Genomic DNA, 15,833 nt, shown 5'->3' on the forward strand with positions numbered 1-15,833 from the left:
GTGCCCTGGCATCCATCTACCCAATGAGCCTGGAATGTTCTGGTGGAAGCCCCACCTCTCTGCTCAGACCCTGCCCCTCAGAAAGCCCCCACCAAACATGGCTCCTCCCCCAGAGATGCTCAAGACCACTTCCACAGGGTATTTAAACTGTACCCCAGAAAACAGACACGGAATTTTCGGGTCTTTCTTCCCCCACTCTTCTGTGTGTGTGGGGTCATGGAGACCTGAGAATCACCCAGGAATGCTTTACCCATCAAACTGGGGCTTTTTCTAATTTGGTCTGATTTGGTCCAAAAACTTGTCACTAACAGCTGAACTGTTTTGTTCAGGCTTTCAAGGTAGATCTGAGTTCACATCTTAGTTCTACTTGCTCTGTGGCTTTTCCCAAGCTTCTAAAACTCTGGAGACTGGAGAGAAAATGATAGCACACCTCTTTGAGGACTGTTGCTGGGTTTGCATATGAAACCTTTGCACATAAGACTCTGTGTGTCATTAGTTTATCTCAGTTTCTCCCTTGGGTAAAACGAAAATGATGCTCTTTTCCCGTCCCAGCAGCATGTGTAAAGACCAAGCAAGCAGTGTTTCCATTCAGCTGGGTGGGATCCGTCCCTCTGATCTGTCTGGGTAGACATTCCGAGGAACTGAGAGGGAGCTCTTAGGATGTTACCAGTCCCAGAACCCTTTGATTGCTGCAAAGGGTAGACTAGGTACCCAGAGCTAGGGGTCTGTGACACCAGGGTTTAGAAACTGTGAGGTACTCTCAATGTAAACTCATTGCTACGGGCAACAGCTTTGTCAGCTGTGTCCTCAGCACGAATCAGCAGTGAGTGGCCCCTGCAGGCCATGCCTGTTGCTGTTACAGCTCCTGGGTGGATCTCAACTCTGGGCCCAGAGTGTCAGTTCCCTTGGCCCTTAAGACTTGGCAGCTCCAGAGAACTTTCTGGTGATGAAGACCTTCAGTTCTTCAGAGCCTCCGAGAACTACCTCTCTTGGTCACTTCTGCTCTCAGTTCCCCGTCTTCTGGAATTCTTCAGCTGTCTCCTCACTGTCGATGATGCTGCTGGTGGTGGCTCCGTGACAGCTGAAGCTCCAATGCCTTTATTCCCACCCGCTCTCTGTGTTAGCAGCTTAGGCAAGACCACCCAGACAAGTCTTTCATGGGGGCTGAATCCTGTAACACCAGAGCGCAGCATGGGTGGACAACAACCATCTCTCATTTGTAACCCCAATTCCCGGGGCTGCTCTGACCTCCTCTCCTCTGTGGGCATTGCATGCACATGGCACACCTACATACATGTAAACAAAACACTCATACATTGATTAGATCTTTAAAGAAACAAGGAAAGGTTTGTATTCACACCACTCATGCAGGGTTGTGACTGTGCCAGTGACAGGCCTTGAGAGGAAGTGCTTCTCATCTGGCCTGGGTAACAAAAGCCTCTGGGGTCATGTAGAGTTCACCCAGGCTTGTGTTCCCCCGAGAGCTGCTTTCTAAGGCCAGAGAACTGTCTGGAGCGGTCATGACTGGAGTATGCCCTCAGCTGTGGCTATGGTGGTGTTCCACAGTTGCTGGTGTTTCTTCAGGGGGATTATAAAGTGTCCAGAACATCTGGGCTGGCATGAGGGCCCTGCAGCCAGTTACTACTAAAGGGACTTCCCAGCTGACAGTCCCACACTCAAGGATACCGGGAAGGGCTTGTCCAATGGCTCGCTCTTGCCAGTTTTAATCGCTCACAGAATGCACTAAAACTGTGTTTGCAGTCAGCACTTGAGGAAGCTCAACACAGAACTAACGCTTCTCTTTGTCCTTACGGTTTGTTCTGGAGCCTTAGTATGGAACCCAGGTTGGCTTTGAACTTACTGTCCAGCCCAGTCTCACACTCTATCCTGCCTCTGCCTCTCTCCCAAGTGCCGGGATGATAAGCAGAAATCCCCATCCCCAGCAGAGTTAAACATTTTTTGCAGCACTTCCCAGTGCTTAATGTTAACAATGGTTATAGCATTGACTCCTGCCCCAATGCTCCAAGGAGAGTCCCTGGGATCTATTTTTAATACCACATTTTTATCCTTTGACGATTAACGCCTCCCAAATTCACCCTTAACTGCCTGTCCCCTCCCAACTTGGGCCTTTCTTTTCTTTTCTTTTCTTTTCTCTTTTCTTTCTTTTTTTCTTTCCTTTCTTCCTTTCCTCCTTCCCTCCCTCCCTCTCTCCCTCCCTCCCTCTCCCTCTGCCTCTCTCTCCTTCCCCCCCCTCTTTTCTTTTTTTAAATCACGCCAAGTCAAGTCAATTTGTTTTGCCTATATACTCAGGTGCATAGGACCACCCTCTGGAGTGTAGTTGATCTAGCAGTGGCCACACCCTTGAAGAAAATGGACTCCCCTTTCCTCAGATATTATCATCTGTCACAAACCAGTAGCTCCACAGTTAGGGGTGGAGCTTGTGAGCTCGTTCCTCCATGCTAGAGTGTTGGCTGGCTTGCCTCTATTCTGTTTTCATAGACTTGACTTCCTTTGGTAAAGAAAATAATTATTTTAAAAAACATCAGGAAAACCTTTCTTAGTCTTTGGCCATCTCTGTTTTTTTGTGGAATTCACGTAGAAGAGACCGAGTGTCTGGACTAACAGTGCACTAGCCGTGGGTGGTTATATGGGCTTGCACACGTGGAGTAAACACACGTAAATGAGTTGCTAAGGAAAGCCTGGAAAGGGCTCAGGGGCTTTCACATGGGAGTAGATGTTGCATCTCTTCTTGTGGGAAGCATGGTGTGTTTCCCATCCCACAATCACTTGACTGGAGCACGTAGCAGCGTTAGGGATCTTGGGGACCAGCGGTCATCAGGGCACCCACTTGGGAATTGCTGAGCTGGAAGATTGGTGATCCGAGGAAACAGGAAAAACACCCCTGATGGGGCGGTGTGAATGAAGCAATTCTGTAAGGACTTCTGCTTTCTGTTTCTCGGCGATTATTTTAACCGGAGCAGGAGTCATCTGAAGTTCTCAGAGACTCATGGGCCCTTGTCACACCAAAGTGGCCCAGCTCTTGCAGCCCTAGAATCACCACATGACCTGAAGAGAAGGTAAAAGTTGCTCTCTGGTTTTCATTTGTTTGTCTTAAGGAAGATGTTAGCAAGGCTAATGGCTTACATACATTCCATAGGTCTTTCTGGCATACACTTAGGGTTTGGTAGATATCTATTTTTGCTTTAAAGGGACGTTCTAGTAAACAATATTTGTCGGCAGTGCTGTTAAGAATTTATCCATGGCTTTTAGAAGGCGTCTCAAGCTCTGAGGGCAAGTTCTGCTTTTCAGGAGGTGGAGTACATGTGCATCTTACTTTTCTGGGTAGTTAACCAAGTGAGCGTTTGCTAAATTTGGTACACTGGTGTGTTAGCTTGGACGGGACTGATCACAGAAAAATGCTAACAGTTAACCTTTCTTAAGAGGTCACTGTGAGCAGGCGCTGTTTTAAGTATTGTCCATGTGCTAACCATGAAACCCTCTCAGAAGTGCATTGAGTTAGCTGTGCTTTTACTCTTAGTTTTTCAGTGTGGAAACAGCGTAGACTTTCCATAATCCTGAGGGCAAGCATCAGCCTTTGGGGCAGTGTTCCTAGCAGGACACGACACAGCAAGCTTTATGAAAGTTGTTACATTTGAGAGGGTGCCATCTTTATAAACCTCCTCGGTAGTATGTGATATACAGTTGACTTTCAGTTATTATTAGTATATCTATATCACAGGTTTGTAAATATGTGTGTGTGTGTGTGTGTGTGTGTGTATCTATAATTTGAAAAGGCGTTAAGATAAGGTCTCACTTGGTAGCCCAGTCTGGCCTTGAACTTACTATTCTCCTCCTTCAGCCTCTTCAGTGCCAAGAAATCAATTCCTAGTTTGGAATGTTTAGATATCACTAGCTGTTGTCAAAATGGAGTCCACCTAGGTCTCTAATAAACAATTGTTCCTAATACGGTTAGTGGGGTCGGCGCTTGAGATGCAAAGACAATGGTCCCCTGCTCTCGTAGACATGTCACCGAAGAAGAAGGGGCAGAGTTCATCCAACAGTTAGCATGGAGTCATGGCATGGAAAGCTGTTTCTTATTTTGAAGAGTCTGAGGGTTGCAATAGGAGAAGCCATGCTTCTCGGACGACTGGACTGTTGTCCAGTCCTGACTGCTTCGTCACCCAGAGCACTCAGCTGCAGGCCGTGGGGGTACTGCTGCTCCAGGATGCCGGCTTCTCACTGCTGGGTAGAGAGGTGGTTGTTGTGACAGGTACGTCACAGGCCCTGCTGATCACTGTAAATGCCTCTCCAAAGCAGACTCAGGAGTTTTTCTTGCGATGCAAATAGAGGCCATCCCTCAGTACAGGGAGAGTCCTTTTGTGATAAAACAGACAGACTAGTAATACTTTGGGTCCTCAAAGGACTCCTTCATCACTGGAGGGTTGCATTGTTCTTGGTGCGTGGTGAGAATCCAGCTAGGGACATAGGAGGTGGTGTTTGCCCAAGTTAAGCCTTAACCACAAATCTTGTGGTTTCTTGGAGGATTCAGCTTTAAAGTCAAATGGGGAAAGAGTAGCCACAAGGCTCTCTCTGGGAAATTCTACATAGGTACATTTTAAGTTAGTAGTCAGAACTCTGGAATCTTATAGAACCAGAATCCAGCAGCTCACCTGGGCCCTCCCAGTACACTGGGATTCTTTCTCTATCTTAGAGAGCTAACAAGATTAATTTTGTATGTGCTGAGGTGGTTATGAGGATTAAACCCAGAGCCCGTGGCCTTGTGCTCTCTACCACTGAGTTAAACCCCCAGCCTGGTGTGTGTGTGCTATTCAGAGCTAATGAAGTCCTGTGGATAAAGTGACTGGCTGAAAGGAATGTTGGGGATTCTGGTTTTGGGAAATGATTCTTGGCTGCTCCCCACGTGGCTGGTGTTCTGAGCTCTTCATACCCTTAACTTCATCCAGTCTCATCATGTCCCCGTGAGGTGTGTACTCCCATCCACACCCCACAGCAGAAACGGATGCTCAGACTTGGCCATTAACTTGTTTTCACCAAGATGCAAATCTGAAAGAGTGGGTTGGAGGGCAGTGGCTTAACTTCTGCATTGGACAGAAATTTAGCTAACTCATCCAGAGAAGAGGGAGAACAGAAAAATCATCTAGACACACAAATTGGATTGAATAAAGAAACAAACCTATCATTTCAAAATCTTTTGGAGATAGTTAGAGGTGTTCATTGGTTATCCTTGGGTGTTACCAGGAGCCTTTTGCCAGTTTTAGCTTCTGTGTCTCTAACCTAGGGAGAGGCAGAGATGGAAACCAACCCAGGGATCTAAGGAGACTATGTGCAGAGTTTTTACCACCAGGACAGACGACTCAAAATGAATAAAATATGATTCAGCAAAAGATTAGCCAACCAGAGGGTCCTAGAACAACTCATCATAAAATTAGAGACCTTGTTCTTTCCTCGATCATTCCCCGTTTCAGCGCACTACCACACAGCCTGAGGGAATGTTCTGGAGTGTGTGTCTCTGTGTGCATTTGTGTGTGCAGGTGCACATGTGCGAGTGTGCTTGCACGTGTGTGCACATTGCACATCGAAGTCAGAGGGCAACTTTGGTGTCGTCTCTCGGATGCCATTCACTTTATTTTGCAAAGATTGGTTTTTATATTATGTGCAGGAGTGTTTTATTGCATGTATGTATGTGTGCTGTGTATTTACAGGGCTTGAGGAGGCCAGAAGAAGGTGTTGGGTCCTCTGAAAATAGTTACAGCCAGCTGAGAGCAACCAGCCACATCTGGATCCTCTACTGCTGTGCCATTTCTTCTGTCCCCCTTTTATTTTTGAGTCAGACTGTCTTATTGGCCTGAAGCTTGTCAGGTAGGCTAGGCTGGCCCACCAGCAAGCCCCAGGGATTCATCTTCTTGCTATTACAAGCATGCCACCAAGCCTGGCTTTTTACATGGATGTTTATGTTCTGATAAATATCCTGTATCAATAGTAATGTCAGAAAGACAAGTAGACTCATATGCTGGTTTAGAAGAAAGAGTTTTCACAACTAATTGCATTATTACTTTGATGGAGGGTTTTTTTTTAAATCACTAAAATATTGATTATACTGTCTTTGTCCTAGATAAGGAATGGGTTAATTGATTAGATTGTGAAATTCAAATTTTTATGGATTTCTATTGCTGTAGACTTTGATAGAACCTCATTTGTGTTGCAAAGTGTCTTTAAATGATAATAATAATATTATTAAAGGCTAATAGTAGGGTTTTCATGTGAGTCAGGAGCTATTCTAAGTGCTTTATTTTACTCCTTATAACTCTCCTCTGGGCCTTGCTGTGTATGTCTGGCTGGCCTGGGACTCTCTGGTGCTCAGTCCAGACTCAAACTCACAGCCCTGCTTCAGCCTCCCAAGTGCTGGGATTACAGGCGTGCACCGCCATGCTGGGCTAGACTTTGTTTCTTCACTATTACACTCCAATGGCTCTGAAAGCCAAAGTACCTAGAAATATGGTTAAGCAAAGTAGGGGCTATCCCTTTGAGAGAAAAGGAAGAAAAACTTCCCGGCCACTCTTATTTTCTTACTATTCTGTCTCTGTCTCAAAAGTTCCCCTCTGTGCCCTGGTTCCCTTGGAAAGGCTGTAATTGATGTTTTTATCATCACTGTCCTCGTCATCCTCCTCCTCCTCCTCATCATCATCATCATTTTCCAACTCAACCAGGATAAAGTTGATTCTATTTGAGGTTATTCTGGTCTTAATTTTTTTTTTCCACAATGAAACCGTATTTCTTTCATGATTTGTCTTAGCATTTCAGATGGAAGGAAAACTTACCAACACCTGTTTGATTAGTATCACTTATAGTTCCCATAATGCACCACATAGACACATGTCCATTCCTCTTCTTCATAGATTCCATGCTTGTTACTAGACACGCTGGGTTTTTGTTTTTTTCTTTTTCTTCCTATAGCTTTGAGTTACTCTAACAGTTTCTCATTTTAAAACAAAGAACTGTCTGTCATTTCTTGTGAAGCAAGTTTAGTGGTGATGAATTCTTTCAGGTCTTATTTATATAGAAATGTCTCCGTTCCCCATTATTTTCCTTTTGTTTTTTTGTTTTTAAAGACAAGTTCTCACTATGTAGCTCCAGCTGACCTGGGACTCACTCTGTAGACCACACTGAACTCAAACTCACGGATATCCACCCACCCCTACCTCCCAAGTGCTGGATTAAAGATGTGTGCCATCTACCATGCCTAGCTTTCCTTTTATCAAAAGATTGTTTTTTTTCCAGACACAGAATTCTTGCTTAAAAATTTAAAAGTTCTCTTTCAGGCCTTCAATGCCGTCCTCTTCCTCAGGTGTGGCCCCTGTGGTTTATCATGAGAAGTTCGCTCTTAATCTTAGTGAGGGTTCTTTGTACATAAATAGTCATTGCTCTTTTGAGTTCACATTTTTCTAGTTTGGATTTATCCTACTTGGAGTTCACTTACAGGTTTTTGTTCATTTGGGGTGTCTTGACTGGTATGTACTCATGTCATCCATCAAATTAGGTAAGTTTTTGGCCACTTGGCTACTGGTCACAATTTTTGAGCTGCTTCATAAGTTTCTGGACAATTCCTCCCTCTCCCCCATGAATGACCGTATCTCCCTACAGTACAAGCCAACATTTTTTTTTTTCTTGGAAATCAGACATTCCAAGTACTGTTATGTGGTGACTTTAGAAATCTCACTTTCCCACTCTTTGGATTTTGCTGTTGTGTGTGTGTGTGGGGGGGGGTGCTGATGTTTACTGTGACCTTTCTGATTGGGATATGCCACTGTGTGTTCTCGTTTTTTGTGGTCACTAGAGTTTCTGTTCTGTTATCTCTGTGGTGAGCTAGTGACCTTCTTAAATGTCTGGCTCAGTAGAGGGGAAAACATGGGGGGATGTGTTTCTTAAAATTTCCCTGTGGATGTTGTTAGGAGAACTGTTGGTGGCCAGCAGGGCCAACACCAAAGTAGGTATCTATGTCAGTCAGTCAGGAGGCACTGTGAAAATGTACATCAAAATTTGGAAAGCAGGGTCCCATTGCTCACCCCAATACTAGCCAGTGCTCTAGGTGCATGGGCGGTTCCAGTTTCCAGGAAGATCTCTGTGAATTTGAGGCCAGCCTAATCTACATAGTGAGTTCCGGGACAGCCAGGGCTATGTAGAGAGACCTCGTCTCAAGAAAGAAAAGGGTTCCGTTTTACTTTTTTTCATGTGAATATTCAGTTTCCCCACTCCCATTTATTGTAGAACTATCCTTCCCCATTGTCTGTTTTGGGCACTTTTATTCAAGATTTGACCACACCTGTGGGCATGATTTTCTGGCTCTCTGTTCCATCTGCTTTTGTACATTTATTCCAGTGTTTGTATTTCTTTGGTTTCTTTATTGTTTGTCCTTACATTTTTTGTTTGTTTGGTTTTGAGATAAGGTCTAGGTAGCGCAGTCTGGCTTCAAACTCAGGTTCATCATGCATTAGCTTCCAGTGATCAAGGCCACTCTGGGCTATGTGAGATTGAACCAGTCTAAAAGAGAAACAGATGATAGTGGTGCATGCCTCTAATCCCAGCACTAGCGAGGTGGAGACAGGAATGTCAGGCAGCTAGAGACAGGACCTTGGCCCTCATTCGGTCTGAGGATTTGTAGAGGTAAGAAGTCTCTAATGGCTGCTGTTCTGTTTCTCTGATTTTTCAGCTTTCACCCTCGATATCTGACTCTGGGTTTTTAGTATTAAGACTCACTATGAGCACACTTCAGTTCATACTACCCAAAGATATCAGGTTCAATATATGCATGTCAAAATGTCAGTGACACCCAAACAGAGCAAACCAATGCTTAAAAGCACATGGAACCACAAAAAGACACCCAAAAACAGATAAACAAACAAACAAACAAACCTAAGGTAGTTGTGATGGTTAATACTGTCCACCTGACAGGATCTAGGTCTCCTGCAGTTCATCCACCATGCTTGGTGCTATTTTAATGTCCATAGCTCTGTAGTATGATCTGAAACCAGGTAGTGTGATTTCTCCGGTTTGTTCCTGTCCCAGATTGTCATGTTAGTGACAGGCTGCCCGGTAGAGGCACCGTCAGAGAGGAAGGGTTTGTAGGGCTTCATAGTTTATGGGTGCAGTCCGTGGTGGTAGGAACATGATGGTGGCCAGAGCTGGAGATGGCCAGTCACACAAGAAGTGGAAGGCAGCGAATGCTCAGCTCCCTCCCTTTCTCTTGTGTATTCCATCTGAGATCCCAGCCCACAGAGTGGTGCCACCCATATTCAGGACTCTTCCCACCTCACTCAACCTTGTCTCCTTTACCTCGCAGACATTCTCAGAGTCTTGTCTTGTCTCCCAGGAGACCCAGGTCCTGTCAGGTTGACAGTATTAGCCATCACCACTGCTCTAGGTTGGTTTGTTTGTTTGTTTTTGGGGTGTCTTTTTGTGGTTCCATGTGCTTTTAAGCATTGGTTTGCTCTGTTTGGGTGTCACTGACATTTTGACATGCATATATTGAACCTGATATCTTTGGGTAGTATGAACTGAAGTGTGCTCATAGTGAGTCTTAATACTAAAAACCCAGAGTCAGATATCGAGGGTGAAAGCTGAAAAATCAGAGAAACAGAACAGCAGCCATTAGAGACTTCTTACCTCTACAAATCCTCAGACCGAATGAGGGCCAAGGTCCTGTCTCTAGCTGCCTGACATTCCTGTCTCCATCTTGCTAGTGCTGGGATTAGAGGCATGCACCACTATCATCTGTTTCTCTTTTAGACTGGTTCAATGTCACATAGCCCTGAGTAGCCTTGAACTTCCTGCTTTCTCCTCCTAAGTGCTGGGATTAAAGGTGTGAGCCACCACTGCCTGGCCTCTATGGTTAACTGGTGGCTAGCTCTTCCCTCTTGTCTCCAGGCAGGCTTTATTTGTCAGAACACAAAATATTACACAACAATGAACATTTGACAATATAGATTCTTGCAGTTCATGAACACAGAACATCTATTTTTTTTTAGCGTCTTCTTTAATTCCCTTCATTAATGCCTCATAGTATTCATTTACAGATCTAAAATGTCTGTTTCTGAAGGGGAAGAGCTTGCTTTTCCCAGCAGGAAGGACAGTGATGGAGAGAAGCAGCCGCCAACGTCCTCTTTCTTTTGAACTTCATTGGTTTGAAGTCCTTTTCTTCCAGGCATTCCGAGGGGCAAGGGCCATGGAACGTGGAAAGCTTACAGAAATGTTGGACATGCTGCAACAGGAACCAGGGCAAAAAGCCCAGAGAAAGGAGAAGAGGGCTCTCTAATGCTGTTGTGGCAATTTAGGAACAAGAGAAGCTTTATTTCATGAGGTGTTGTTAAGGCTTAGCCAAGTGCTAGGGGCAGCCATGCAGATACCCCACTTCCGGATTCCACCTGATTGCACCTGAATCCTACTCCTGAATATCATCCTCATCCTCACTGCTGTGGGTAATTACCTTCTCCTCAGAAACCTCCATGGACACCTTACTTAAACGGCCCACCTTTCCCTAGCCTTTTGTCTGGCTTGACTTGTGTCCACATCCGTGGCACTCCGTGGCATTATGTTGATGAACGGGCCAGTGGCACTCACTGGACCAGTGTCTTCACTTGTACTCAGCTTGCTAAGACTTGCCATGGGTCAGACACGGTTCTTGGCCTTGGAGACAAATGGACAAGACAAAGTTTGAGGTTTTATGATGGGTTTGTATCCTAGTTTATAAAGAGAGACCCAAGGAAGTCCATAGGGTAATTTCAGGCAGTGGTACATGTGTGAAGAAAATGAAATAGAATAGTAAATGTATGGGTTCATTTTTTAACGTCACAACTAAGAGTCACTGGGAAAGAGTGTCATGTCTGCGGGGAACTGTCTCCATTCTTGGTTTCTGCTTGAATTTCAGCTCTGGCTTCCCTCAGTGATGAATTGTGACCTGAGAGTACAGGATAAAATAAACTCTTTCTCCCCCAATTACTTTCTGTGGTGTTTATCATGGCAACAGAGAGGCGATCCGTCAGTAAGGTAGTGACTGAGGGACACTTTCCTTGGGTTGGTGTTCAAGGAAGGCTTCCTGTGGCAGTAACATTTGATCTAAGAGTTGGGCAGGGTGGAATATGCCAAGTGTTGCTTCCTAAAAGTACAGATGTTAAAGTTCCAGCTCCAAATACCTTGGAGTGTGTGTGTGTGTGTGTGTGTGTGTGTGTGTGTGTGTGTGTGTGTGTATGAGTTTGTGTATACCATCACAAGCCAAGGGGTGTCCAATTCCCTGGAACTGGAGCCATAGATCACTCTGAGCCACCCAATGTGGGCACTGGGACTGGTCTGAGTCCTCCCCAAGATACCAAGTACTCTGTTCTTTTTTTCGTGTGCATTGATGTTTTGCTTGCATGTATGTCTGTAGGAGGGTGTGGGATCCCCTAGAACTGAAGTTACGGACAGTTGTGAGCTGCCATGGGGGTGCTGGGAATTGAACCTGGATCTTCTGAAAGAGCAGACAGTGCTCTTCACTGCTGAGCCACCTCTCCAGTCCCATCACAAAAACCTTGCTGATGACTCTCTTACCCACTTGTAAGTAACTTGGTGGGATGCTCACAGGTGGCCGGAGGTGGGACCCTGAGTTAGGTTCAGCTCATGGAAGCTAATATCTCACAAGTTAGTTGATCTGAGAAATCTCACACAAGCCCACATTGCAGGATTAGTACTTAGCTTGGTGCCGTACGAAAGTGGCAGAAATGTGAAGGGGCGGGACTTCCGGCACACTGTGGGATGACCTTGAAAAGGGTGGTGGGACCTTGCATCTTTGTCTTGTTTTTCTTTGGTTTCCTGACCATTGTGAGGCATGCAATTTTGTTCCAATGTGTACACTTTCCATCGATGTCCTCCTTTCCCACAGCCCCACAATCAGCAGAGCCAGTGGCCCATAACCTGAAGCCTCAGAATTGAGTCAGAACAGCTTTCTGTTTGTGTAGTTGACTGCCTCGGGTATTTGGATACACAAACGCACTTGCTTACCACTTTGTGCCCAGACAGGATCATGGCAGATAAAAGAAAGATTGCAAAGTTTTCAGAATAAAATAAAATAAAAATAAAAGCCAGAGAGTGCATGGCAAAACATGGCAAAACAAATAGCATTCACCTATTGACAGGTCAAGTAGGTGTCCTATTATTATAGCAATCCTGACATAATCAGTTTCCCAACTTGAAAAATGTAGCCACACATTGTATATAATCCATATGTTAAAAATAGTCTATATGTTAAAACAACATACTGACACCGGGCGGCGGTGGTGCACGCCTTTAATCCCAGCACTCGGGAGGCTGAGCCAGGCAGATCTCTGTGAGTTCAAGGCCAGCCTGGGCTACAGAGTGAGATCCAGGACAGCCACCAAAACTATACAGAGAAACCCTGTCTCAAAAAAACAAAACAACAATAACAAAAAGCCACTGATTCTTTTATTTATAAGTTATTCTCAAAGATATCAAGTGTCCTCTTTGCTCCTTGGCAGTATAACGTCTAAATGCAACACAGCTTACACTTAATCTTAAATTTAAAAAAATGATCACTGTTTTAAGATGAGAGGAAAAGAAACTAGTATGTGACAGACAGTTCGTCATTTCCTCTCTCACAGAGTGACAGCTACTGACTGTGTGTGCCGTGGGGTACCCAGCGATGAGTGTGTTCCTGAATATTAAATCTTTTTTCCCCAACGAGATGCCTACTCTGTTCCAGACACTCTGTGTCGTCGATGCATCAGTGAACATGATAGAAAGCCCATTCTGAACCTGCCTGGGGTTTACATTCTGGCTTGGGAATATGAGCAATAAAGACATAAATAAATAAAGCTGAGAGTGAAATCTTTGTGGAGCCAAATAAAGCAGCAGAGAAAGTGTTTCCAGAGGCAGGCCATGATTTTAAAGCATGATCAGGCAAAGCTCTCACGGGAAAGGTGATGTTTGGACAAGTATTGAAAGGGAAGAGGGAGCAAGCCCAGTAGCAGGTACCTGGGGGAGTACATGCCAAGTACCAGGGTGCCTGGGAAGTACATACCATGGTCCAGGGTGCCTGGGAAGTACATACCATGGTCTAGGGTGCCTGGGAAGTACATGCCATGGTCCAGGGTACCTGGGAAGTACATGCCATGGTCCAGGGTGCCTGGGAAGTACATACCATGGTCCAGGGTACCTGGGAAGTACATACCATGGTCCAGGGTACCTGGGAAGTACATGCCATGGTCCAGGAACGTTTTGTGCTTAAGGGAAGTTGGCCGCAAGAAGGTGGCGTATGGAAGAGTGATAATTGTGGAAAAATTTCAGAGAAATAATTGGGGGTGACAGGGAAGGACTTTCCTTAAACCCTTGTTCAAATGAGAATTAAAATCTTCACCACTGACCATAAGGAAGACCAAGTTCCTGCTAATTGGAATGGCTTTTCCAGGGCTGGAGAGATGGCTCAGTAGTTAAGAGCACTGACTGCTCTTTCAGAGGTCCTGAGTTCAATTCCCAGTACCCACATGGTGGCTCACAACCATCTGTAATGAGATCTGGTACCCTCTTCTGTCCTGCAGGCAACATGCAAGCAGAACACTATTTTATATATATATAAGATTCATAACAGTAGCAAAATTACAGTTATGAGGTAGTGAAATGGCTTTTCTGGGCAGGCAGAGCTGCTGTTAGTCATGTTGGTGGGAGTTTGGAGGCTTTTTGTAGGCTCCAGGTTGTCCATGGTGAGAGTGTGGAGGCTTTTTGTAGACCACAGGGTGTTCATGGTGGGAGTGTGGAGGCTTTTTGTAGGCTCCAGGGTGTTCATGGTGAGAGTGTGGAGGCTTATTGTAGGCCCCAGGGTGTTCATGGTGGGAGTGTGGAGGCTTTTTGTAGGCCCTAGGTTGTCCATTGACCATCCCAGCAGCAATACTGAGCAGGCAGCTGAAATGTCTGGTTTGCCACAGAGACACGCATTGTAATCCAAGAGAGTCGGTGTAGATAAGAGGCCCTAACCTCAGTCCTTGGCCCTCTAGAGGCTGGGGAGGTTGGGTGATGGAGCAAAGGAGCCTGGGAAGGAGCAGTCTGAGAGGTAGAGGACAATGTGGTAGAGAGTGGTGTCTCAGGATTCTAGCGAAGAGAGGAGAATGCTGACATTGTGTACTGCCAACACAGCAACAGAGATGACCCAGAACTGACCCCGGCTTTAGCAGCGTCCACTAGAGGTCAAGAGTGCAATCACACTGGAAGCTGGTTGCCGGCTAATAACAGTCTGCAGGGGTTTCTCTCCGCAAAAGTGTAGATCATGTATGCAGGGTGGACCCTGTGGCCTAGATTCACCTTCGTCTGACTGTCCTATCCTGTTGAAGTTGTCTCCATACATCAGTCCCCACAGACTCATGGGATGTCTGATGCAGCGTGGCATCTCATAGGCGTGCAGAACAAGTCTTGGACAGATGGAATGATGTAAGCAGGTTTGTTTAGGAGATCCAATGCCAGGAGATCAAGTATCCGGCCGGTACTGTTGGCACATGGGACCTGTGTACTAAAAGTCATAAAAGGTAATTCTGTGTGTAGAACAGCATTTCTCAACCTGTGGGTCATGACCCCCCCCCCCACAAAGTGTCGCATACCGGATATTTACATTACAATTCATAACAGTAGCAGCATTACAGTTGTGAAGTAGCAACGGAAATAATTTTAGGTTGCGGGGGTCACCACAACATGAGGAACCGTTATAAATGGTCTCAGTGTGAGGCAGGTTGAGAATTACTTGTGTAGAATGTTCCTTCTTTATTCTCTCCCTTGCAAGTTTGCAGAGCATGCTTTGAAGTTCTCCAGGCCCGGGTTCGAATCTCAGTTCTGCCCACTTAACTAGCTCCCTGACTTTGAGCAGGGTAATCCATCTTGGCAAACCTCCGTTCATTTGCAAAACAGGGACAAAAATGGCCCCAGGAAGCTGTGGCAAACCACGCTGGCCTGTAAAACCCTTTGCATGCCAGGGCATAAGGAATACTGTGTACACAGCACCTCTTAGGATTATCACCGCCCTGGGACTGAGGTTTCCAGGGTATCTCCTTTGGTAGAGCTGTCTTTAAAGAGATTTTTAATTGATGCCGTTGCTTGGGGTTTATTATGTAACAGATTGAATAGAGTTATACCCCACGAATCTGTTACGATTTTCTCTAAAGAAGTTACCAAGTGTCTTTTCTTCTCCCCTCCTGATTGTTGCTCCTGGGAGAAAAAATGCCAAGGAGACAACTTAAAACTGCACTGCACACTCAGGGAAAATACATAATTTGTTCCCCTTTATCAGCACCGAGAAAACAAAACTGTCAGTTTCCAGTTACCCAGATTGCCATTATTCATGTGAGGGGGGAGCAGCCGGGGGAAGCAGGAGGACGTGCCAGGTATACCGATGAAAGCCAAGAGCCGTCTATCAGTGAGCCCATTGTGGAGAGGCCTTTAAGATGCCAAAGGGTTCCTTTGGGTCCTTATAACATGTCTATGGGTACTGTTAAGAGTGATCGGATGTTTTCAGTGGGCTGGAGAGCAAGTTCAGTAGCTAACGTGCTTGTTGTACAATCCTGAAGATTTCAAGTTTGGATCTCAGCATCCCTGCTGGGTCCTGGGGAACACGTCTATAACCTCAGTGCTGGATCCAGAGGCAGAGCGTAGGCAGTGGAGACAAGCAGGTCCTAGGTGTTGGATGCTCAGCCAGCCTAGCCAAAACCAGGCTCCTGTGTCAGAAGAGACCTTGTCTCAGAAAGCACGGTGGCCTGTGTAGAGAGAGGGCTCAGCAGTCCTGGAGG

The 15,833-nt window shown here is 45.6% G+C and overlaps 1 protein-coding gene across 2 annotated transcripts in view; it reads left to right on the forward strand.

Annotated features, from left to right (window-relative positions):
* The window catches only part of Tmcc3 (transmembrane and coiled-coil domain family 3), a 267,591-nt gene that overhangs the window by 40,664 nt on the left and 211,094 nt on the right, over positions 1-15,833 (forward strand). The window contains exon 1 of one of the 2 annotated variants that reach the window (XM_036169715.1): positions 3,016-3,077. The exons of the other annotated variant lie outside the window; for it this stretch is intronic. The gene's annotated coding sequence lies outside the window, so the exon portion shown is untranslated. Of the gene's footprint in view, positions 1-3,015; positions 3,078-15,833 lie in introns of those variants that run through there. 2 annotated transcript variants of the gene reach the window in all.

The sequence above is a fragment of the Onychomys torridus genome, chromosome 20 (genome assembly GCF_903995425.1).
Source record: "Onychomys torridus chromosome 20, mOncTor1.1, whole genome shotgun sequence".
Classification (NCBI taxonomy): Eukaryota; Metazoa; Chordata; class Mammalia; order Rodentia; family Cricetidae; genus Onychomys; species Onychomys torridus.